At 37.2% G+C, this 25,407-nt stretch overlaps 1 protein-coding gene across 4 annotated transcripts in view; it reads left to right on the top strand.

Annotated features, from left to right (window-relative positions):
• Positions 1 to 25,407, top strand: part of LOC103884346 (cytochrome c oxidase subunit 7B2, mitochondrial) — a 178,596-nt gene that overhangs the window by 118,933 nt on the left and 34,256 nt on the right. Inside the window, exon 3 of one of the 4 annotated variants that reach the window (XM_017958680.3) lies at positions 15,109 to 15,186. The exons of 2 other annotated variants lie outside the window; for them this stretch is intronic. The gene's annotated coding sequence lies outside the window, so the exon portion shown is untranslated. Of the gene's footprint in view, positions 1 to 15,108; positions 15,187 to 15,228; positions 15,249 to 25,407 lie in introns of those variants that run through there. One more of the 4 variants, XM_017958682.2, reaches the window with a different exon arrangement.

The raw sequence follows: 25,407 nt of genomic DNA, 5'->3' as shown, positions 1-25,407 counted from the left end.
TGCTCCTGTATTGGGTGCATCTATATTTAGGATAGTTAGCTCTTCCTGTTAGATTGATCCCTTTACCATTATGTAATGGCCTTCTTTGTCTCTTTGATCTTTGATGGACAAAGTCTGTTTTATCAGAGACTAGGATTGCAACCCTGCTTTGTTCTCCATTTGCTTGGTAAATCTTCCTCCATCCGCTTTATTTTGAGCCTATGTATGTCTCTGCGTGTGAGATGGGTCTCCTGAATACAGCAGACTGATGGGTCTTGACTCTTTATCCAGTTTACTTCCAGTCTGTGTCTTTTAATTAGACATTTAGTCATTTACATTTAAGGTTAAAAGATTGTTATGTGTGTGGAACTTGATCCTGCCATTATGATGATAACTGGTTATTTTTGCTCGTTAGTTGATGCAGTTTCTTCCTAGCCTCGATGGTCTTTACATTTTGGCATGTTTTTGCAATGGCTGGGTACCGGTTGTTCCTTTCCATGTTGAGTGGTCTTCCTTCAGGGTCTCTTGTAAGGCAGGCCTAGTGACAAAATCTCTAAATTTGCTTATCTGTAAAAGGATTTTATTTCTCATTCACTTATGAAACTTGGTTTGGCTGGATATGAAATTCTGGGCTGAAAATTCTTTTCTTTAAGAATGTTGAATATTGCCCCACTCTCTTCTGGCTTGGAGAGTTTCTGCCGAGAGATCTGCTGTGAGTCTGATGGGCTTCCCTTTGTGGGTAACCCGACCCCTTCTCTCTACCAAGCTGCCCTTAGAATTACACCTTCCCATTTCAACTTTGAGGTGAATCTGGCAAGGAATTATGTGTCTTGGGAGTTGCTCTTCACCAGTATCTTTGTGCGTTCTCTGTATTTTCCTGGATTTGAATGTTGGCTACCTACTAGGTTGGGAAGTTCTCCTGGATGATATCCTGAAGAGTGTTTTCCAACTTGGTTCCATTCCCCCTCACTTTCAGGCACCCCAATCAGGCGTAGATTTGGTCTTTTTACATAATCCCATACTTCTTGCAGGCTTTGTTCATTTCTTTTTTTTTCTTCTTTTTTTTTCTTTTGGTTTCTCTTCTCGCTTCATTTCATTCATTTGATCCTCAACCGCTGATACTCTTTCTTCCAGTTAGTCAGTCAGTTACTGAAGCTTGTGCATTTATCCGCGTATTTCACCGTGTCATGGTTTCATCTCTTTCATTTCGTTTATGACCTTCTCTGTATTAATTACTCTGGCAAATCAATTCTTCCACTTTTTTTTTCAAGATTTTTAGTTTTCTTTGTGCTGGGTGCATTAATTCCTCCTTTGAGCTCTGAGAAATTTGATGGACTGAAACCTTCTTCTCTCATCTCCTCAAAGTCATTCTCCGTCCAGCTTTGATCCGTTGCTGGCGATGAGCTGCGCTCCTTTCAGGAGATGCGCTCTTATTTTTTTGAATTTCCAGCTTTTCTGCCCTGCTTTTTCCCCATCTTTGTGGTTTTGCACATCTGCCTCTGGTCTTTGATGATGGTGATGTACTGATGGGGTTTTGGTGTAAGTGTCCTTCACATGTTTGATAGTTTTTCCTTCCACAACGTCAGGACCCTCAGCTGTAGGTCTGTTGGAGATTGCTTGAGGTCCACTCCAGACCCTGTTTGCCTGGGTATCAGCAGCAGAGGCTGCAGAAGATGGGAATATTTCTGAACAGCAGTGTGCCTGTCTGATTCTTGCTTTGGAGAAAGCTTCCTCTCAGGGTGTACTCCACCCTGTGAGTGTGGGGGTGTCCGGAGCTACCCCTGTAGTGGGGGATGTCTCCCAGTTAGGCTACCAGGGGTCAGGGGACCCACTTGAGCAGGCAGTCTGTCCGTTCTCAGATCTCAGCCTCCCGTGTTGGGAGATCCACTGCTCTCTTCAAGCTGTCAGACAGAGTGGTTTGGAGTCTGCAGAGGTTTCTGCTGCTTTGTTGTTGTTGTTGTTGTGTGGCTGTGCTGTCCCCAGAGGTGGAGTCTACAGAGACAGGTAGGGTTTCCATGACTGCTGTGAGCTCCGCAGTTGGAGCTTCCCAGCAGCTTTGTTTACCTACTTAAGCCTCAGCAATGGCGGGCCCTCCCCAGCTTTCGCTGCTGCCTTGCGGTAGATCACAGACTGCTGTGCCAACCGTGAGGGAGGCTCGTGGCGTGGGACCCTCCGGCCAGGTGTGGGATATATGATCTCCTGGTGTGCCTGTTTGCTTAAAGCGCAATGTGGGTGGGAGTTACCCGATTTTTTCCAGGTGTTGTGTGTCTCAGTTCCCCTGGCTAGGAAAAGGGATTCCCTTCCCCTTGCGCTTCCCAGATGGCGATGCCTACCGCCCTGCTTCCTTCTAGCTGGTCGGGCTGCCAGCAGCTGACCAGCACCGATCGTCCAGCACTCCCCAGTGAGATGAACCCAGTACCTCGGTTGTGCAAGAAATCACCGATTCTGTGTGGCTGGCTGGGAGTTGGAGACTGGAGCTGTTCCTATTCGGCCATCTTGCTCCGCCCCCCTCTTTTTACATTTATAACTTCTTATTTTAAATTTCTGACTCCTTACAAATAGCCATTTTACTTGAAATTAATTTTTTTAACTGAGAAATGACCCCTAGCTATTAAAAAATATGTGTTTAACAAGATAAGGCTTTTCAAGAACACATTATTGTCATCAAAACTCACAAAAAAGCTTTTCCTTGTATAATCTTAGTTATGTATGATTTTTTATTGTCTATCAAAGAAATAACATTGTTTTTTCAGTTCACATTCTAAGGTGTTATGCAATATCTAGTATTGTTTGATTCTATTTATCTTTGATTTAAATATAATGGGACTGAATATAAATGACCAATCATATTAAATATGATATACCATGGAATATGGGGCTTCATTCTTATCTCATACTTTGTTTTACATGCTATTCTGCTATGTTTTCCTTTACTATTTTTCGCTGGTTTTTGCTTATGCTGTTTTCTCAATCTGTAAACAAGTCTGTGTGCCCAGCTGAGTTTGTTGAAAGCCTTGGTCCCTGAAGTCCTAAACTACATGCAGGAAAGGAAGGAGTTGGGATCAGAGGCCATACACATTAAGACTGCAAGCTATCCAAGATAAATTGAGTAAGTGAGAAGACATAATTCATATGGTAGGATGACATAGGTGGTCAGCAATTAGATAAGTAAAAGCCTGTAAAACTTGTGTTGACTAAAACCCCAGGAAAGGAAAAAGGCAGAACACACAGAGTAAGCAGAGCCAAGGCAAGATGTGAGCCATTACAGAATTCATCTCCAGCCTCCCTAGGCAGCTCAGTAAGGTCTAGCTGAGCAGGTGCCTAGGTCTTTGTGTATCAAGGCTCTGCTGGACACTGTTTCCTTAGCCCTTGCATCTCAAATCTTATCTCTTCAATATAGTCTCTTCAGTATCCCCAAAGCTACAGTTAATATGTTCCTCAATACTTTATCAGTTCCTATTTTATTTTTTCTTTCTAATGTTATTCAGTCAACATTGAGCACCTACAGTGTGCCAATCATTCTGGTAAAAGTAAGAAATACAGTAATAAATGAGACAGATAAAGTACATATCCTTATGAAACTTACAGTTGTATGACTTTAAGTCTACCAATTGAGGTATGAAAGAGCTGTCACATGTATCTTTTTTTTTTTTTTTTTTTTTTGAGACAGAATCTTGCTCTTGTTGCCCATGCTGGAGTGCAATGGCACAATCTCGGCTTATTGCAACTTTCACCTCCCCGGTTCAAGCGATTCTCCTGCCTCAGCCTCCCGAGTAGCTGGGATTACAGGCATGTGCCACCATGCCTGGCTAACTTTGTATTTTTAGTAGAGACAGGTTTCTCCAAATTGGTCAGGCTGGTCTGGAACTCCCGACCTTAGGTGATCTACTCGCTTCGGTTTCCCAAAGTGCTGGGATTACAAGCCTCAGCCACTGCGCCTGGCTATCATATTCTTTAAATCCACTCAATTAGGCTTTAAACCACCATTCCAAAAGGATGCTAGGAAATTCCTTATCAGTTGTTCTTAGTCTTCCATTCCTTCCTAAGATCACACAAGGAGAATTTGTAATACTCAGAAGATGGAAGAAAGCTACTGGCTGTTTTCTCTGTCATGGTTGTTAGTATTGTCATCTTCTCCAAGTTCACAGCAGACCCTGGAAGTCCAGGAACTCTGTCTTTTATGCCACATGTGGAGTGTGGGTTCTTTGCTCAGATTCAAACTTCTTAGATGTATTATCCTCCTATCATACTCTCTTAGGTCTGGCTACCTCTTTAGGGACCAACTATGGTCTGTACTACTGAAGAAACCTACAGGTGTCTTTTTTTCCAGCCAGGTATCCCTACTTGCTACTTTCCTCCCTAAGATACCTGACATAATCTCCTCAGTGATTTTAGGCTTTTTATAAAAAGTAGGCTTCTTAGGCTACTTTCAGTTCCTACCAGGCTGTAAACCCTAAGGGGAAGATTTACAAAGCTAGATTATCTCAGTAAAGTGAGAAAAGAAAAAGTATGTCTGAAACACTCAAAAATATATTTGTCTAAAATGGAAGATAGATATTATACAAGTGACTATTATACATGAGAAAAATAATTGTAATGCACGTAGAGAATTTATTCGTAGAAGCAAAATAAGTAAGCATGCCAATATTTAGCTACATCTGTGCCCATCACAACATTACTTAATTACTAAAGCCAAAACCAAAAACAACAACAACAGCAAAAGCCAGGAATCAACATTAGTGTTCAACAGTGGAAGAGTGGTCAGATAAAGTGTGTTGCACGTGTACAAGTCTGTGGTATGTAGGTACATGAGTATTATCAGAATTTTGATATTAACATGAGACGATGTTCATAACATATTTTAGGTGCAAAAGTAAATTATAAAGAGCATGAATGGCAAGATACTTTCCAACATTTTACCAGTGGTTATGACTAAGTAGCCTGGTTGATGGGAATTGAGGAGATTTCAGTTTTACTCTTTTTGTTCACTTGCATGTTTTCATTTTTTTTATCAAAGAATGTGTATTTTCTTTTAACCATGAAAATAAAAGCAAAAAGAATGATTTTGAATTTCAGATAAAGAACTAGTAGCTTCTATCTATTGCATTTAACTGTGTCAGTCACTTTGAAAAAGCATTTTTCATGCATTATTTATACTCTTCTTATGAATCCCGAGAAATAGGTATAGAAAGATGGATTTTTTTCTGTTTATTTCCATTTTTTTTTTTTTCCTATAAGAGAGAGTACTGAGAGTACTAGATTAGTGGATGGAGAGGCCATGTTTCCTCCTAGGCAGGGTTGCTGTATGGTAACAGGTTGTTCTCCCATGGGTTGCATCCCATCTGCTCTATTCATGTGGTTAGGTGAAGATCTCCCTTCCTCTGTCAACCCAGGGTTTCTTTTATCCTTGTCCTTTTATTAATATCTTAACATGCTTGTCATTGCTTTTAATTTGCGTAGAATATGGCAATAAAGTGAGCATAAAAAGCCTTTACACGTGTAAATGATATGAAGAAATTTGATCTTTTAAAAGATGTACGTTGGGTGGTTTCCACACAAATATCAAATCGCTGTATCAGACTTAGTGGAATTCTTTCACATCCATCTTTTTCAACAAGAATAGAGATATTTTTTAAATGAAATCAGTATTGTATTAGTTTTAAATTTTTGGTAATTGGTTCTACATCATGGATGGTATACCTTTCCTCAATAGGTTCTCATCTGCTCAATATTCATGTGAGTGGAGTTCTACTGATTTGGCAATATACACAACATCTGCACAAGCAATGAGACATAAAGTGCTAAAGTCTGTGCCTTATCTGAGAATTTTTAATGCTACTTAAATATATTTTTAAAACTCTTTGGAGTAATGAAATAGATTTTTAAAAAATTGTTTGCATATTTTAATATATTTTCTTTGTAACATGCCAGATTTGTGCATGTGCCTTAAACATATTACGATTTAATTATTTCCCTTAGTAAATAATTTTAGCTAAAAGAAATTTTGAAAAGAAAAATAATTTGTTGTGAAGTGAAATATGGTAACAACCTATCAGGATCAAGGAGCTAATATGTGATGATATTTAGTATTTTACAAATACAAAACTATGTAAGCAGCACCTCTGGATGGCATTAAATATAAAGCTAAGCAATCAACACTTATTCATAAGACAACAGTTAAGTCACGAGTATTACAACATGTCTTTGCAAAAGTGATCTTTCTGTGGATCTTGGGGTTGAGAATTTTACTTCAGGTGGTTATCAGTAATATAGAAATAGATCATTTACTTGATTAAAGCTTCTTTTCTAAGTGTTTTTTGTTTGTTTGTTTGTTTGTTTTTGAGACAGAGTCTCGCCCTGTCACCCAGGCTGGAGTGTAATGGCACTATCTTGGCTCACTGCAACCTCTGCCTCCCGGGTTCAAACAATTCTCCTGCCTCAGCCTCCTGAGTAGCTGGGATTACAGGCGCCTGCCACCATGCCTGGATAATTTTTGTATTTTTAATAGAGACGGGGTTTCACCATGTTGGCCAGGCTGGTCTGGAACTCCTGATCCATCCGCCTTGGCCTCTCAAAGTGCTGGGATTATAGGCGTAAGCCACCGAACCCAGCCCTTTTCTAAGTCTTTTTAATCTTTAATATCTAAGGCTAAATTAGATATTAAATTAGTATTACTTTTTATTAAATTAGTATATTATTTTATTTTATGTAATAGTATTTTTTTGTGATGCAGTCTGATTTTTGTCTACCCATTATATGTTTTTCTGATACAATTACCCTCTCCTTTGTAATTTTGCCCCTCTCTTATTCCATGAGGTTCTGATGAGACTGCTATTCACAAAAGTAACTGGGTTATATAGCAGAATTGTGACATAACTGATGTCTGGTTGTGATTTGGAAATACATGTAACCTAAAACAAGTGAGTTAGCGCTTTTGATGAGATATACACAGACATTGGGAAATAGAAAATAAGTTCATGATACTGTCCCAATCATGTCATCTGTCAAAAGACAGGACTCGCCTTAGTAGAAGAGGATGAAATCATAAAGAGAAGTAAAACTGCCAATTCAGAGTCCTGATAATATCTGATTGTTTGATGTCTGATGCAGGTACCATCCCTAACTTTCCCAGTTACGTGAGTCAGTTACTTTCTCTCTTTTCTTCTTTCTTTTCTTCCTTGTTTCTTCTTTCTTCCCTTCCCTGCCCTGCCCTGCCCTGCCCTTTTTGTTTAAGCTAGTTTGACTTTTGTTCATATCATTTGCAAACAAAACGTTATTTGGCCTTACGGAATGGGCCTAGCATGTGTGAGTTTTCCTTAAGAACACCTGGCTTGAAAGAAAGGTTTAAGTAAACAGAAAAATAGGATGATCCCCTCTGTAGATGTAGTCATTCCCCTTCCTTAGTAAAGTCAGGGTTTATTCAGTGGGCTTATTTTCAAAATGGCGGAATAGGGCAAGTATGGAAGTGTAATACATGTATTCAATAATATGGATTTCTCACTTACCACCAGTGACGTAGCTACTAGTAATGTGACTGTCTAGTTTTCTGAAATCACTGATAAGCAAATGATTCGTGTTATGAAATGATACTTCTAAGAGATCAACCAGCTACCTAGTTACAGGTCAATTACACTGGCTTTTTTCCATTTTACAAAAGTGAGCGATCTGTAGTCTCTAAAGCACTTCTTTTGGATTTGGTTGTGTTTTCCAGTCTGTAATGCTTCTGTCAAAGCCCTTACTCATGGGTTTACTGAATGTTCTAAACAGTGTAGCAATATTCCACTCAAATCATTCTCATCTTCTAATTTACTTTACAGTGGAAAAAAAGCAGTTCAAGGAACTAATACTTGTTTGTTGTTCTTTTCATGTACCCCATTTTTAGTGGAGTTTCATTTAGAATATGTGGTTATCATTTAGCATTATCAAGTTATCACTTAGAATTATTTTATTAGTGAATAAAGAACTAAGCCAAATATAGTATGTGTAGGAAAGGATTGAAAAGGTTTGAAAACTAAACCTTGAGAAGGGCAGAAACCAGGGAGGCTTTGCTTATGTCTAGGAAGGTGTATCAGAAGACTCAATTCTAACTAATCTTGGTTTCTGAATGAGTGTGTTCATGTTAACCATGACTGAAATTTATGGAGGAGAGAATCTGTTTGACTTAGTTTGGATCATGTGCTCACATTTGTGATCAGAGTGAGAAGGGGTCTATTATCCGAATAGCAGTATATCAGTATATTAAATGGTAGGCAGTCCAGGGCAGAACTGTAGTAGCTACATGTTTGCTTTCTCAGTGTGTTGCCTGTGTACCTCCTCTCCCCTACTGCCCACCTTCTAATAGTAAGTCTATTAGCTATATGTTGGTACATATGATCAAAGGTGTTGGTAATCATATCTGCCTGCTCTTAGGGTTACTTTTCTAATGTAAAAATAACAGATACCCTGTATCTGGCATATTGAAATCCATTACCAGCTGTATATACCTCTGCAGAGATAATTATAATTAAGCATGTTTTCATATTTTTGATAAGTGTTAATGGTTTTTGAAGTGCAGTAAACTAAGACATTGACTTATGAAAATGACATCGTTTTGTGAAGTAATGCAGTGTTGTAATATTCATTAATTTTATGGAGATGATGAGTATGGACCAAGGCCAAATGTTGCTGATGGTATATTCTGTAAACAAAGGTTTCACAGTTGTTCAAATAGATTAAAAATGGGAGCCTACGTTAGTCTTTTTATGGAGCACAGAAGTAGGCATGCTGAAGACAAAGCCATAGCAATTAGTGTTGTATTTATGTTTCAAGTTTATGTAATCACATATCCAATCATTTAAGTCCTTAGGGAACCAAATGTCTCCAAGGCAGCAATCTTATACCTTTATCATTCTGTATGTATTTTTGTTAAAGCTTTTATTTTATTAGTTCTGAAATTTTTGGTTTTATCCTCTATGGCCCCCATTCCAAGCTGTGAGGCAGGGACCTCGTCACTCATTTGTGTATTTCATCATCTGTCCTCTACTGTCCTCTAGTTAAGGATCTGATAGCAGTGGTTTAAAGATAACTTTCTTTCTTTCTTTTTCTTTCTTTCTTTTCTTTCTTTCTTTCTTTCTTTCTTTCTTTCTTTCTTTCTTTTCTTCCTTCCTTCCTTCCTTCCTTCCTTCCTTCCTTCCTTCCTTCCTTCCTTCCTTCCTTCCTTCTTCCTTCCTTCCTTCCTTCTTTCTTTCTTTCTTTCTTTCTTTCTTTCTCTTTCTTTTCTTTCTTTCTTTCTTTCTTTCTTTCTTTTCTTTCTTTCTTTCCTTCTTTCTTTCTTTCCTTCTTTCTTTTCTTTCCTTCTTTTCTTTTCTTTTCTTTTCTTTTCTTTTCTTTTCTTTTCTTTTCTTTTCTTTTCTTTTCTTTTTTCTTTCTTTTTTAGACGTTGTCTCGCTCTATCGCCTAGGCTGAAGTGCATTGGGGCAATTCGGCACACTGCAAGCTCCGCCTCCCGGGTTCGCGCCATTCTCCTGCCTCAGCCTCCTCAGTAGCTGGGACTACTGGCGCCTGCCACCACGCCCGGCTGATTTTTTTTGTATTTTTAGTTGAGATGGGTTTTTACCAGGTTAGCCAGGATGGTCTCGGTCTCCTGACCTTGTGATCCGCCCACCTCGGCCTCCCAAAGTGCTGGGATTACAGGCGTGAGCCACCGCGCCCAGCCAGCAGCGATTTAGACTTTGAGCAAGAGCTTTACCTTTAGTCATAACTGAGTTTAATTACTGGATCTACCATATTCTAACCATGTAACTCTGGTTTAGTCATTGAATCTAATCAAGCTTATTAAATTCTTTTTCAACAATACTTTTAATACACTTTATTTTTATTATATGTTTAAGTTATACAACAAAGTTTGATATGCATATCCATAGTGAGATTATTACCACAGTCACACAAATTAACACATCCATGATCTCACATAGTTATCTAAAACCTAGTCTTAACACATTTCTACTATACCGTGTAATATTCACTATAGTGAGTTATTTATTAGAATAATGTATTCCACATAATTGTTAATAAAACTTTCTACCATTTGACCTCCCATTTTCCCATTTGCTTCCCCTACTCCATCCCTGGTAACCACCACTCTACTCACTGCCTCTTTGTATTCAAGTTTTTTTAAAATTTTTTAATTTGGTTTAGTTTGTTTTTTTAGATTTCACTGTTAGAATGACAGTTTTTCAAAAAGACAAGAGATACCGAGTGTTGATGAGGGTGTGGAGAAAAGGAAGCCCTTGTGCACTATTGGTGGGAATGTAGATTGGTCCAGCCCTTGTAGAAAACAATATGGAGGTTCTGAAAGAACTCAAAAATAGAACTACCATATAACCCAGCAATCCCTCTTCTGGGTCTATACCCAAAGGAAATGAAACCACCATTTTGAAAAGATATTAAATATCTGCACTTCCATGTTCATCACAGCATTATTCACAGTAGCCAAGGTATGGAAACAATCTAAGTGTCCATCAATGGATGAATGGATAAACTGTAAGACATATATGTATGTATGTATGTATACACACACACACACACAAAATGGAATATTATTCAACCTTAGAAAAAGGAAATCCTCCTATTTGTGACAACATGAATGAACCTAAAGAACAGTTTGCTAAGCGAAATGAGCCAGACACAGAAAGAAAAATACTGTACGATCTCACTTACATGTGCAAGCCTGTTAGATTCTCAATATGTGATTTGGAAATAGCATTGCCTCTATGGGTTGCCTGAGAATTAAATGTAATAATGTAAGTAAATTTTGAATCACAGTCTTTGTCATGTAATATTTAAATGAATTGTAGCTATAACATTGCTTATTCATTAAACAATTGTTGGATTGTCAGGTCAATGACTTCTCAGGACTTCTCAGTTAAAGCCACACTCTGCCACACTCTTTGTCAAAAGAATTATGCCAATGAATGTAAAAATTTTCAGCATCTACATTGCAAAAATAACAACTAACATTCGTTTTATATTGTATTTTTAGATGCTTACTTATGAAAACTCAGTGTATTATTGAATAAGAGCACAGTTTACTACATAAAATATTGTTTTTAAAGGAGTCCAACAATTTAATAAACTAGGCAGATGAACTATTGAATTACTACAGTGAAAATTTCGTTTCACTGGTTATTCTACTTACTGAAGTAATAGATGTTAAAAATACTAGCAAATACTTTAATATTGATGGAGCTAATTGATATATCAAATTATTCAGTGGATCATCAGCTGATTTGATTATATACACAAGACAAGCTATTTTTAAAAATTACTGATTCTATATGCTTCATCACATACATTAGCATCAAATGCACTTTTTAAAATTTGAATGGAACAGTGGGAAGCTGTTTAAGTAGGTCACTCATAATTGAATTTGATATACGGTGTTTATTTTTCTTGTTCTACTAGTCAGTGAACATCTTGGTTGACTGTTCATGAAAAATAATGAAACTGAAAATCTGCATGCATTTACCTAGAAATGCAGTGCTACCATAAGAAAATACTAATAACAGAGAGAGTTCAGATGATAACCTGGTTTGCTGACTACATGTTATTGTCATTGTTACTGAATATTGAAAAAGGAAAATTAATGAGAATAGGAGACACTTATGTAATGTGAACTAGGTTAACTACCTTTGGGAGAATTATCAACAGAAATTATAGTGATAGGAAAAGTTTTAGCCTTGTTCATGGATACTCCTGAGAAATAATCTTGAAATTTTCAAAGTTCCTATTACAGAATTTGATTTTCAAATCACATATTCCACACTCTTCCCTCCCCACCTTCAGACTCACACCAGTTAAGAAAAATGCCCTTTCTTTGTGAAGGTAAGGATCACTTCATTTTGAACCAATGGTGATGTCAAAATGAGGTGGTAGTGATAATAATAGATCACATTTATTAAATATTTACTATATGCCAGACACCTTGTAAGTACAATTAAAAGAGGGAAAAAAAGATGGAAATCCATGCCTTCGTGGAGCTTATATTTACTGGGTGAAGATAGATATATCGTGTTGTTTGGCCCATCTGTTTAACTTTGTGAAGTAAGCACCAGTGTTATCTCCATCTATTTTTGAGGAAATTGAAGCATGAAGAAGTTTAGTATTTGCCTTATGTCACATGGCTTATTAAGGACTGAACCAGCTGCAATGTCCAGCTATACCATGATATTCTGTTTTTCCTAGTCTTTTGCTTCTTATTTGCACAATCCTCTGCATTTCTTAAACTGAAGCTATCTACTTGCTGCCAGCCTTCGTAGCTACATACCTTCCCTCCATTCTTATAATACAGATGAACTGAGTACCTTTCTGAGGCAAGCTCCCCCATTTATGCCCAAGATTCCCTTGTGCTTGTATAGTCAAAGGACTTATCCTAACAGTTCCTCCTTTTCTTTTTCTACATTGGTGTTTCCTCTGTCTCCACTGGGTAATTCTACATCAGAGGACATGCGTGCTATTATTTTTCCATTATTTAACACTCACTCTCTCCTCACTGCTACCGCCTTTGTCTCCCTGTCTCTCTCCCTCACTCCACTTTCCCCTATAGCTACTGGCTCACTTACCTGCTCTTTGATAAAAGCAAAATTCTTCATGAGTTATCCATACTAACTGTATTCAATTGCTCTTCCATTTATTTCTTAAAAGCATTTCATTCAGGCCTTTACTCTCCTTTTATTTCATGGAATTTTTTTGGTCTGGTTTCAAAGTCCAGATTCTGTTTTCAGAACTAAAAAATACATTTTAAAGACCATTTAGTATCCTTAGTTTCATATATGCTAAGCCTTATGTCCGTAACATGAGCGTACTAACACACACACACACACACACACACTATATATATAAAATATATATATATATATATATGTTACATTTACTCTGGATGATGCAGCAGTTTAATCTGCATCTTTATCATATGTATATTCAATATGCATCCAGTGGAAGAGCGTAAATGGTAAAAACAAATTGGGATGTTGACCAGAACCATCTTACTGCCAACTATGACAAATTAGATGTTTCGCCACCTAGGTAAAAAGCAAGAGGACAGCGTATAGCATTTAACTTTAAACTAGCTTGTGTATGGTGACCAAGAAAAGCCCTGAATCTCTGGGATAGAACTCTTGGAGATCTTATCCTGCTTTTGTAAGTTCAAGTAAGGGGTGATGTTCATAATCTTTACTAATCTCTTCCTGGGTATGTGGAGAAGCCCAAGGGTTTATCTTATTGTTCCATCTGTAGCTGCTGAAATAAAATAGGTGAAGAAAGGAGACAGACAGTCAAGAAGGATTATTAATTACTCTTTTGTGTTTCTTCTTTGCAACCAGCCAGTCACCAAACCCAGGAGAGACTGGTATTTCTTGATCTTCTCCCCTTCTCTGAATTCCCATTGCCAGTACTTTACACGCTTAATCATATCCCACTGAGTTTATTACAACAGTGCTTCTCTTGCTTTCTGGTCTGACACTCTTCACATGGCACAGAGAATTTTCTTTCTACAACACACACCCACACACCCACACAGACACACACACTCTCTCTCTCTCTGTCTCTCAAACTACTCTCCAGCTTAAAAGTTTGTAGTGATCCCTTATGGCCATTAGGATATAGTCCAGACATTTTAACAGGAAATGGTAAAAAACAAAGTTCAAAAAGTTATATTTTTGCCATCATTATTTTGCTGTTTGGGAATACTGTATGCATATTCCTTTAAAAGGAATTTTTTTGGAGCAAATCCCCACTTTCCCCATATCTCAGGCATGGACTTTGTCTGTCTACTAGATAATCTTCCACTGCCCCATACTCATAGGAGCAATGGTATATGCATTTCAACCTGCCTAGTAGGTCTTATTTACTAGTTTATCTTCAGGGCACAGGAGCATTCCTAATACACAATAAATATATCTTTAGATAAATATTCTTCAATTTAAATAAACATTCCATCTTCTCTGAAATTACCAGGTATTGGCATCTCACATTTTTATAGAAACTTGGGAATAATGTTGGGCACTGTCTTAACAGTATTTGCATTTGTCTTCTGGCATCAGGCCTCTTTGAACACCTCAGATAACAGGGATCTCACTACCTCACAAGAAAGTCTGTTTCTTTATACAGTACGATAAACTTTATTATTTATAATCCTCTTTTTGTGTTCACCAAAATTTACTTCTAAGTTTCTGTTCTAATTTGTAATACTTTAGCCCCATTGAACCCCATCTACTCTTCTTGTAGATATCATACATAATGGAAGATTTTGACTCTCCATGTATCTTGCTACCGTAACAGGTTTTACACTGTGGAGAAAAAGACATTATTCAGAAGCTTCTTTTTATAATGTCCATACATAATGGAGAGGGATGTTCGTTGAGGTATGACCCAATTAGACAAAAGCATTTAAACAGCTTATTCATCACTAAATAGTAAAAGATTCTGCTAATGGAAGTAGTGCACAGTAATGTGTCATATACTTCAGGAAAATGTAAAAGTCTAAAAACTGAGTATTCTGTTTTCCATGGTGAAAGATTTAGTCATCCTAAAATACAATGACTTTTCTGCAATTTTGTTACAACACCAAACTGAATAAAGATTATTCTTTTAACAACATATGACCGTAACACTAAAATTTGGCTCCAGAAAACCTGATACTCTGGTTTGCAAAATACTGCCTTATAATATATGCTTTTCATAACATACTGGAAGTCATATTTGTTATGCTTCATAGAGAATATAAATAATTTCTGTCTTCTTAGTCATTATCTTAAAGAATCTGACTAGCAAACCATATGTACTTGTAATTTATGTTTACGTATCAAGCAGTATCACTGACAATGTCAAGAATTGAGGTAATTATGTAGTTTAGGTTTCATATATGTGACCACAGAAAATCCACAGAAACCTAATTTTATTTCATAGATATGGAAACATCAACTATTTGAAAATTAAATAACATATCTTTGTTTATATACTAAAGTGAGTATAAGCTGTGCTCTTATTCAGTGCCTTATTTTTTGAGTGAATAACTTGCTTTAAAATTGTCTAGTGAAAATGTAAATCACATTTAGTCAAATCTCTGATACATTTATATTGTTTCCCTTTTAGATTCTGGATCAGCCCTAAGATCAGTTATTTCTTCATTCTAAGAGCGCTTATTATCGGCTACCATATTACCCACCAGTGGTAAGACTTGAGGATAGAAGTGGTCCAGATAAAAATGGATAGGGATATGAGAGAAGAGTAAAGTAGGTATCAGAGAAAGAGAAAAAAATAAATCATTTTATTTATTATTAAAACTCTGTATTAGTAAACTCCGTATAGCCGTCAGTACCAACAAATGGCACTCTAGACATGGAAAATAGGGGGAATAGACAATAGTCCACCAATGATATAGAGATAAGATAGACATCACTTTCCCTTTAAAGTCACGTTCCCTACATTGATGCCAATATAGTAGGACTATCCACAAAATATTTAGAATGGAAATCTTCTGACATGCATGAAAAATTAATAAAACTAAAGCACTGGAGCAGAGTATAGTCAGACAGAGAGTTAGTATAATTTCTCTGAATTTGAAGACGAGGTCAGGTAAATTTTAAATTCAGTGCAATGATTGAAAGTAGCCATTGACAGAAGAACCAGACCCTAAGATAATGGGTTATAAATGTGTTGCTGACTAAGCCAAGAAGGGCATTTAGTTTTTTGTTTGTTTTAAGATAAACACTTGCAAAACTTGGGGGCACTTTCCAGAAAGGGAATATTTGAGCTATTGAAAATATCAAAGCAGTGAACATCTTGCCTGAAACGGAATCACGGAAAGCATAACTTAACTAATTCTGTTGGATCTGACTGTCTAGCAGGAGATTGTTAGTGAGCTGTCCATGGATTCTGGAAAATCGGAGTCTGAGAGGAAATATTCAGGTCAGCCTAAAGAGAATGATGGAACAAGGGAATTAGGAGGGCACAGGTTTCCAGTTACTGTGGAAGTACAGCTTTCTCTGAATCATGAAATTCAGTTTAGTCACTGCTTGGCTAAAACATACCTCTAGATAAAAGCCTCAAAGTGGCAATCTATAGACTAAAGATAGCCCCCAGGTCTGTTTTGTTTGCCCTACACTGTATTTTAGAAATTAAGTCTATTAAAAATGAAAACATTTTAAATTAGAAATCTAGATGTTCAGCTTCTTTCTAAAAAAATTAGATCCAGAAGCCCAGCTCAAATTCCAGCAAGGCAACAGTCAAGTTGAACATGATTTTGCTACTTTACCATGAATTTTAATATAGCTTATCTCTCCCCAACAATGAAGCTTTAGTGTCAGTTCTTATTTTTTATCATGCTTATACCATGCATTTTCCTTATGTATTAGTCCATTCTCACACTGCTATAAAGAACTGCCCGAGACTGGGTAATTTCTGAAGGAAAGATGTTTAATTGACTCACAGTTCAGCATGACTGGAGAGGCCTCAGAAAATGTAAAATCATGTAGAAGGGGAAGCAAACATGTCTTCTTCACATGACATGGCAGCAGGAAGGAGAAGTGCTGTGCAAAGGGGAAAAGCCCCTTACAGAACCATCAGACCTTGTGAGAATTCACTCACTAACAGCAGCATGGGGGTAACTGCCCCCATGATTCAGTTACCTTCCATCAGGTACCTCCATGACATGTGGGTACTATGGGAACTACAATTAAAGATGAGATTTGGGTGGGGACAGAGCCAAACCATGTTGCCTTATAACAGTAGAAAACTATTTTTCTATTTTCATGTTTCTATCTGGAATAGAACTTAAAATCAGTTAAAAAAATAGACATCGTATTTCATGTGTTGCAAAAGAAAAGAGAATACGTGTATTTTCATTGAAGTGTAAAAATTTTCTACCTAATTTTATGAAAATCCTCAGCCAATGCACTACTTTTCCATTATTTTTCTGGTTTCCATGGACATTTAATTATGTGTCTTATGTTCTAGAGTCAACAATCAAAAAAACATTTTTAAGTCTTTTTTAAAGCCCACCATACAAATTCCTTTGGTAATTTGGTTTCCTAGTGTCTACTTAAAGGAAATAGGTACATTTACTACTGGACTAAGTAAGCACTAGCAGTAAATCATCCTGTTGTTTAAAACTGTAAGTTTGCACAGCATGATTTGATCATCTGAAACCAAAACAATTCTGCATGAGTTGAAAGAAAAGATATTTCTGTGAAGATGAGAATCAGGTACTAGATTGCAATCACTCTACTTTAACTCCCTACAGTAGCTAACTTTTCTGTTCCTTAGCATTTCTTTCTCTCCCTTTCTTTTTTTTTCTCCCTCCCAGCTTTAATGAGGTATACATAAGAAATAAAGATTATATATATTTAAGGTATACAATATGATGTTTTGATTTATGTGTTCATTGTGAAATAATTACCACCATAAAACTAATTAACATATTCATAACCTCACATACTTACCATTTTCTTTGTGTGGTGAGAACATTTAAGATCTACTCTCTTAGCAGATGTCGAGTATACCATAAGTATGATTAACTATATTGCCCAAGCTGCACATTTGATCTCTAGAACTTATTCGATCTACTGAAACTTTATGCCCTTTGACTTGCAACTCCTCATTTCCCCCACACCCCAGTGTGTGACAACCACCATTATTCTCTGCTTTTAGGAGTTTGACTTTTCTAGGTTCCATATATAAGTGAGATTAACCAGTATTGTATTTGTCTTTCTGTGCCTGGTGTATTGCACTTAGCATAATGTACTCCAGGTTCATCCATATTGTCATGAATGGAAGGATCTTCTTTTTTTGGCTCAATAATATTCCCTTGTATGTGTGTGTCTAATGACATTTTATTGTATTTATCTGATGATCTACACTTAGGTTGATCCCACATCTTGCATGTTGTGAATGTTGCCGCAATGAACGAGATACAAATTGTGCATGCCAAATCCAAAAGTCCAAAGTTAAAAATTCTCCAAAATTTGAAACTTTTTTGAGCACCAACATGATACTCAAAGGAAATGCTCATTGGAGAATTTTGGATTTCAGATTTTCAGATTTGGAATGTTCAACCCATAAGTACATACAGCTTTAGTATTCCTTATCTGAAATGCTTGGGATCAGAGGTTTTTCAAATAGAAATTTGATTTATTGTTGTTGTTGTGTGTGGGGGGGTGGATTTTGAAATATTTGCATTATATTTACCAGTTGAGTATCTCTAATCTGAAAATCTGAAATGCTCCAGTGAGTATTTCCTTTGAGTATGATGTTGGCACTCAAAAAGTTTTGGATTTTGGAGAATTTTGAGTTTCAGATTTTCAGATCGGGGATACTCAAACTGTAAAGCAACTATTCCAAATTAAAAAAAAAAATCCGAAATCTGTAACTCCTCTGGTCCCAAGCATTTCAAATATGGTATAGTCAACCTGTACTGACTGCATTTGCTTTAAATGTGTACCCAGAAGTGAGATTGTTGGATCATATGGTGGTTATATTTTTATTTTTGTGTAGAGTCTCCATAGTGTTTTCCATGATGGCTATACCAACTTACATGTCCACCAACCATGCCCAAGGGGACCCCTTCTCTCCACACTCTCACCAACTAATATTATCTCTTGTCCTTTTGATAATAGCCATCCTAATGGGTGTGAGATAACTTCTCCTTATATTTTTGATGTGCATTTCTCTGATAATTAGTGATGTTCAGAATTTTTCCATACACCTGTTAGCAGTTTGCATGTCTTCTATGGATAAATGTCTTTTCAGATCCTTTTCTTGTTTTTAAATTGGGTTATTTATTGCTGTTGTGTTGTTTGAGTTCCTTATATATTTTGGATATTAATGCCTTATCATGTATGGGTTGGAAATATTTTCTCTCATTTCTTAAGTTGTCTGTTTATACAGTTGATTTGCTTGATGCAATCCCATTTGTATGTTTTTGCTTTTATTGACTGTGCTTTCGGGGTCATATAAAAAAATTACTGTCTCAACCAATGTCAAGGAGCTTTGTCTCTGTGTTTCTTTTAGTAGTTTTACAGTTTCTGGTCTTATTTTTAAGTCTTTAATCCCTTTTGAGTTGATTCTGCATATAGGGTAAGATAAAGGGCCAATTTTATGTTCTTGGATATGGAAAACAAATTTCCCAACACAAGTAAATGAAGATACAAGATACAAATCATTTCATCATTTTATATGATTGACACTTTTGTTGGAGATCAATTGACCATAAATGTGTGGTTTTATTTCTGGTCTCTCTATTCTGTTCCAGTGGGTGGTCTATATATCTGTTTTTATACCAGGGCCATACTATTTTGACTTTTATGGTATATTAGAAATCAGGTAGTGTGATGCTTCCAGTCAAAATTGATTTAGGAATTCTTTTATCTTATGGTTCCATATGAATTTTAGGATTTATTTTAATTTTTATGAAAAATGCCATTGGAATTTTGATAGATTGCATTGAATCTAAGATTTATTTGGGTAGTATGGACATTTTAGCAATTTTAATTTCAATTCATGAACATAAGGTTTTTTCCATTTATTTGTGTCTTCAATATTTTTATCAATATTTCATAGTTTAAAATGTACAGATTTTTAACCTCCTTGGTTAAATTTATTTTTAAGTATTTCATTTATTTATTTTTGATGCTATTGTCATTGGGATTGTAGTCTTGGATTCTTTTTCAAGCAGTTCCTTGTTAGTGTATAGAAACACAACTGATTTTTGCATGTTGATTTTTTATCCTGAAACTGAATTTATTATTTCTAGCAGTATTTTGGTAGAATCTCCAGGGACTTCTTTGTATAAGATCATGTCATCTGCAAACAAAAAATTTTAATTTTTCCCTTCGGATTTGGATGCATTTTATCACTTCCTCTTGCTCAGTTGCTCTGGTGAGGCCTTCCGGTACTGTGTTGGATAGAAATGGCAAGAGTGGACATCCTAATCTTGTTCCTCATCTTAAAGGAAAGGCTTTCAGCTTCTCATCACTGCATCCCTGAGTATGATATTAGCTGTGGGCTTATTGTATATGGTCTTTATTTTTTCAAGGAACATTCCTTCTATACCTAATTTGTTTTTTTTTTTATCATGACAAGATAGTGAAATTTGTCAATTTTTTTTTCTGCATTTAAGATGATTGTATGTTTTCAAAATCATCACTGTTTTATTTTGTTTTGTTTTTGTTTGTTTGTTTTTAAGACAGAGTCTCACTCTGTCACCTAGGCTGGAGTGTAGTGCGTGATCTTGGCTCACTGCAATCTCTGCCTCCCAGGCTCAGGTGATTCTCCTGCCAGTCTTCTGAGTAGCTGGCATTACAGACAAATGCCAACACACCTGGCTAATTTTTTTTTTTTTTGTATTTTTAGTAGAGACGGGGTTTCACCATGTTGGCCAGGCTGGTCCCAAACTCCTGACCTCAGGTGATCCACCTGCCTGTGATTACAGGCATGAGCCACTGTGCCCGGTCAAAATCATCACTCTTAATGTGATATATCAGATTATTGCTTTGCATACATTGAATCATTGTTGCATTTCAGGGGTAAGTCCTTATTAACCTTTTTATAAAAGGTTAATACTTTTATTAACCTTGTATTGTTCTGTTGAATTTGTTGTGCTAGTATCCTGATGAAGATACTTGCATCTGTGTTCATCAAGAATATTGTCCTGTAATTATTTTTCTTGTAGTATCCTTGTCTGGCTTTGGTATCAGGGTAATGTTACATCATAAAATGAGTTGGGAGGTGTTCCTTCCTCTTCGGCTTTTGGGAAGAATTTGAGAAAGATTGGCATATATTCTTATTTAAATGTTTGTTAGAATTTACCAGTAAAGTGATCAGATCCTAGGCTTTTCTTTATTGGGAGGGTTATTGGGAGGGTCCATTCAGATTTTCTGTTTCTTCATAATTCAGTATTGATATCATGGATGTTTCTAGGGATTTTTTTCATTTCTTCTATGTTATCTAAATTGTTGTGTAGTTTTTTACAGTTGTCTCTTATGATCCTTTGTATTTTTGTGGTATTAGTTGCAATGTCTCTTCTTTCATTTATAATTTTGAGTCTCTTTTTAGTGGGTGTAGCTAAAAGTTTGACCATTTAGTTTATCTTGTCAGAAAACTAATTTTAGTTTCATTGATCTAGTGTAGTTTTTTCATTCTTTCACCTTTATCATTTCATTCATTCTATTAACTAGCAGCTAAGTTTATTCTTGTTCTGGTTCCTTGATCATTAAAGTTAGATTGTTTATTTGAGATGTTTCTTTTTCTTAATGTAGGCACTTATTGATACAGACAAGAGGCAGAGAAACGCTAGGTAGAAAAGAGAGGGGTACCTGGTAAGGGTTCCACCCTCAAGCCTGGACCCATGGCCCTAAATGAGAACTCCACATCTCCATTTTCCCACCAGAATTTTGCCTTTTGGCCTGCCATGCCCCTGTCCTGTTCGCATAAAAGCCCCAAGCTCCACTGGTAGAGGAGCAGAGTAGCACGGCAGAGGAGAGAAGAGAGAAGCATCTAAATGTTGAGAGGAGAAGCAGCTAGATTTTGGAGACTATGTTTGGAGTGGAGTTTGCCTGGGGACGGCTGAACTCCAGGGGAAGAGTGCCTTCCCATTCCATTTCCTTTCCAGCTCCCCATCCTACTGAGAGCCACTTCCATTGCTCAGTAAAATCTCTGCATTCACCATCCTTCAAGTCCATGTGACCTCATTCCTCTTGGGTACCAGACAAGGACCCAGGTGCGGGTGCAAGGGGCTGTCACACTGTCTCTCCAGTGAGCTGTTTAACACTTACACCCTCCATGGACAGCAACGTTAAAGAGCACACTGCAACACACGCCATTTGGGGCTCCAGAGGTTGTGGGCAACCCCTGATGCTGCTGGGACCTGTACAGGGTTCCTTCCTGCCAGTGCCCAAAGGCACTCGCCCCAGCCCTTGCACTTGCTCGCCTGTGTGCTCCCCCTCCTATAAGGGGTTTGAGCACTGCAGACGAAGTGAGCCACACCTTCAGGGGTCAAGGGAATTGTCCCGTCTCATTATCACTATAAACTCTTAGTTTATAACTGATTTTATTGAATATCAGAAGTTTTGGTATGTTGTTTTTTTAGTATCCATTGTTTAAAGATATTTTATGATTTCCTTTTTGATTATTCTTTGAGGAGTGTGTTTTATTTTCACATATTTGTGAATTTTCCAATTTTTCTCTTGTTAGTGATTTCTAATTTTACACCATTGTGATAGGAAAATATATTTTATATGATTTTATCTTCTTAAATTTGTTGAGACTTTTTGTAGCCTAATAATATCTAACCTGGAGAATGTTTTGTGTGCTTTGGAAAGAATGTATTTTCTGCTCTTGGATAGAATGTTCTGCATATGTCTGTTAAGTTTATGTGGTCTGTTAAGTTTATATGGTCTATAATATTGTTCAAATGCTATATTTCTTTATTGTTGTTTTATGTTTGGATGACCCATTGTTGAAAGTGGGGTTTTGAAGTTCCTTACTGTTATTGTATTGTCTATTTTCCCTTCAGCTGTGTTAATTTTTGCTTTATATACTTAGGTAATCTGATTTAGAGTGCATAAATATTACAACTGCTAATTCTCCTGATGAATTGACCACATTAGGATTATATAGTAACTTTCTTTGTCTTCTATGACAAGTTTTGACTCAAATTATATATTGTCTGATACAGCTAGAGGTACCCTACTTTCTTCTGTTTGCCACTTGCATGGAATATCTTTTTGCATCTCTTCACTTTCAGCCTTCATGTGCCTTAAAAGCTAAACTCAGTCTCTGTAGGCAGCACAGAGTTGGATCTGTTTTTTGAATCCATTCAGTCACTCCACACCTTTTGATTGGAGTATTTAATCTATTTATAGTTAAAGCAGTTATTGATGGGTAAGGACATTAGTTGTCATTTTGTTAATTCTTTTCTGACAGTTTTGTGGTTCCTTTGTGTTTTTCTTCCTCTCTTGCTGTATTCATGTACAGTGTGATAATTTTTTTGTGGTAGTATGTTTTGATTCTTTTCTCTTTATGTTTGGTGTATCTATTACAGAGGTTTACTTTGTGGTTACTATGGAGCTTACGTAAAATATTTTATAATTGTAGTGGTCAGTTGAATGCAGATAACATTTAACTTCAACCACATGCAAAAATTCTACACTTAAACTTCCCTTCCCCTGACTTTTTCTTTTCTTTTCTTTGAGATGAAGTCTCTCATTGTCACTCAGACTGGAGTACAGTGGCACAATCTCAGCTCACTACAACCTCTGCCTCCTGGGTTCAAGTGATTCTCCTGTCTCAGCCTCCTGAGTAGCTGGGATTACAGGCATGTGCCACCACGTCTGGCTAATTTTTTTTTTTTTTTTTTAATAGTAGAGATGGAATTTCACCATGTTGGCCAGGCTGGTCTCAAACTCCTGAGCCCAAGGGATCCACCCACCTTGGCTTCCCAAAGTGCTGGGATTACAGGTGTGAGCCACCGTGCCTGGCCCCCTTCCCCTGACATTTTATGATGAAGTGTGACAAAAACGATGTCACGGTGTACACCTTTTGATATTGTGGATTTATTAACAAATTACTGCAGGTATAGATATTTTTAGTACTTTTGTTTTTTAACTTTTATATAGATTTAAATGTTTTACACACCACCATTACAATAAAAGAATATTCTGAATTTTACTATATTCCTACACCTCATGGGGTGTTTTATGTTTCTTCGTATGTTTTCATACTATTAATTAATATCCTTTTGTTTCCATTTTAAGCACTTCCTTTAGCATTTCTAGTAAAGCAGGTCTAATGTTGATGAACTCTGTCATCATTTGTGTTGGAAACAGGGTCTGGCTGAGTGCTTGTGTCTGTAGGTTTATGCCTGGAGCCTGTGTCCACTGAGTGGACTTGGACTGGAATATGCATCCACATGGGCAGTCTTGGCACCTGGATCCATTAAGACCATCCCGGTGCTGGAGTGGGCCTGAAGACTAGATCCCTGGAGGCTAGCCTGGAACTTACGGTTGTGGGAGTCAGCCTGGCACTGGGATAGGTCTGGAACCTTGATCTGAAGGGACACACCTGGGTCCATATGGGCTGTCCTGATGCTAATATGGGCCTGGAGCCTGGGTTCGTGATCCTGGAGCCTGAAGACTCATTTGTGGTCCTTGACCTTAGCGCCCCAGGGTCCAGCCTATAGCCTTGGTGTGCAGTAAAGTGCCTGGGGCCACATGGGCTGGCCTGATGTTGGGGTGGGCCTGGAGTTATGGGGCCTGGCCTGAAGCCTGAGACTACAGGAGCCAGTCTGGAGCCTGGGGTCATGGGGGATTGTCTGCTGTGGGGCCAGGCCTGGAGCTTCAGTTTGCAGTGACTTGCCTTGAGCTGGAGAAAGCCTGGAACTTGAGTCTGGGGGACAGGCCATGTCATCAGTCTGTAGAGACTGGCTTGGATCTTCGGGCTACAGAGGCTAGCCTAGAGTCAGAGTTTACCAGTGTTGACCTTGTGCTTGTGACTGGTCTGGTGCTAGGATTCACTGGAATGCACATGCTGCTAGGGTCCATGGCAAAACTGAGTACTCACTTCACTCTCCTTGTCGCCTGCAATGGCTGTCTCTCTCCATGCTGTACAGGCTTGAGGGAGGGATGACACAAGTTTTGTGAAACTGTTTTTCCTGCTCTCTTCAGTGAGTCCTTTCTTATTCTGTGTGTCACCCAGGTGCTCTAATATCTCACTTGAATTTCTTAGCTCTTGAGAATTTTTTTTTTTTTCATGCATGGATAGTTATTCAAATTGATTTCTCTGAGGGAGCAAGTGCTAGAAGCTTCTATTCTGCCATCTTGTTGACATCACTTCTGCTTGGCATTTCTTTAAATGAAAAAATTATGTATTTTATTTGTTTTGAATTTTGTGCATGTTAACACTTCAGAATAAGTTCAGAATAAGGATATTTATCTTTTTTTCTTGCCCTGTTGTCATTTTGTTAATTCTTTTCTGACTGTTTTGTAGTTCCTTTGTGTTTTTCTTCCTCTCTTGCTATATTCCTGTACGATGTGATAATTTTTTTGTGGTAGTGTGCTTTGATTCTTTTCTCTTTATGTTTGGTGTATCTATTACAGAGATTTACTTTGTGGTTACTATGGAGCTTACATAAAATATTTCATAATTGAAAGAGTCAGTTTGATGTAGGTAACATTTAACTTCAACCACATGCAAACATTCTACTTTATTTATTTATTTATTTTTGAGACGGAATCTCGCTTTGTTGCCCCAGCTGGAGTTCAGTGAGCCATCATGCCTGGCCAAGGATTTATCTTTCAATAAATGTGTACATTTCAATGTGACAGTATTTTCTCTCTCTCTTTTTTTTTTTTTTTTTTTTTTTTCATTTTTGAGACTGAGTCTCGCTCTGTCGCACAG

This window comes from Papio anubis, chromosome 3 (assembly GCF_008728515.1).
Source record: "Papio anubis isolate 15944 chromosome 3, Panubis1.0, whole genome shotgun sequence".
Taxonomy (NCBI): domain Eukaryota; kingdom Metazoa; phylum Chordata; class Mammalia; order Primates; family Cercopithecidae; genus Papio; species Papio anubis.
Note: the sequence above shows the minus strand (reverse complement) of the source record. Positions and strands in the feature narration are given on the sequence as shown.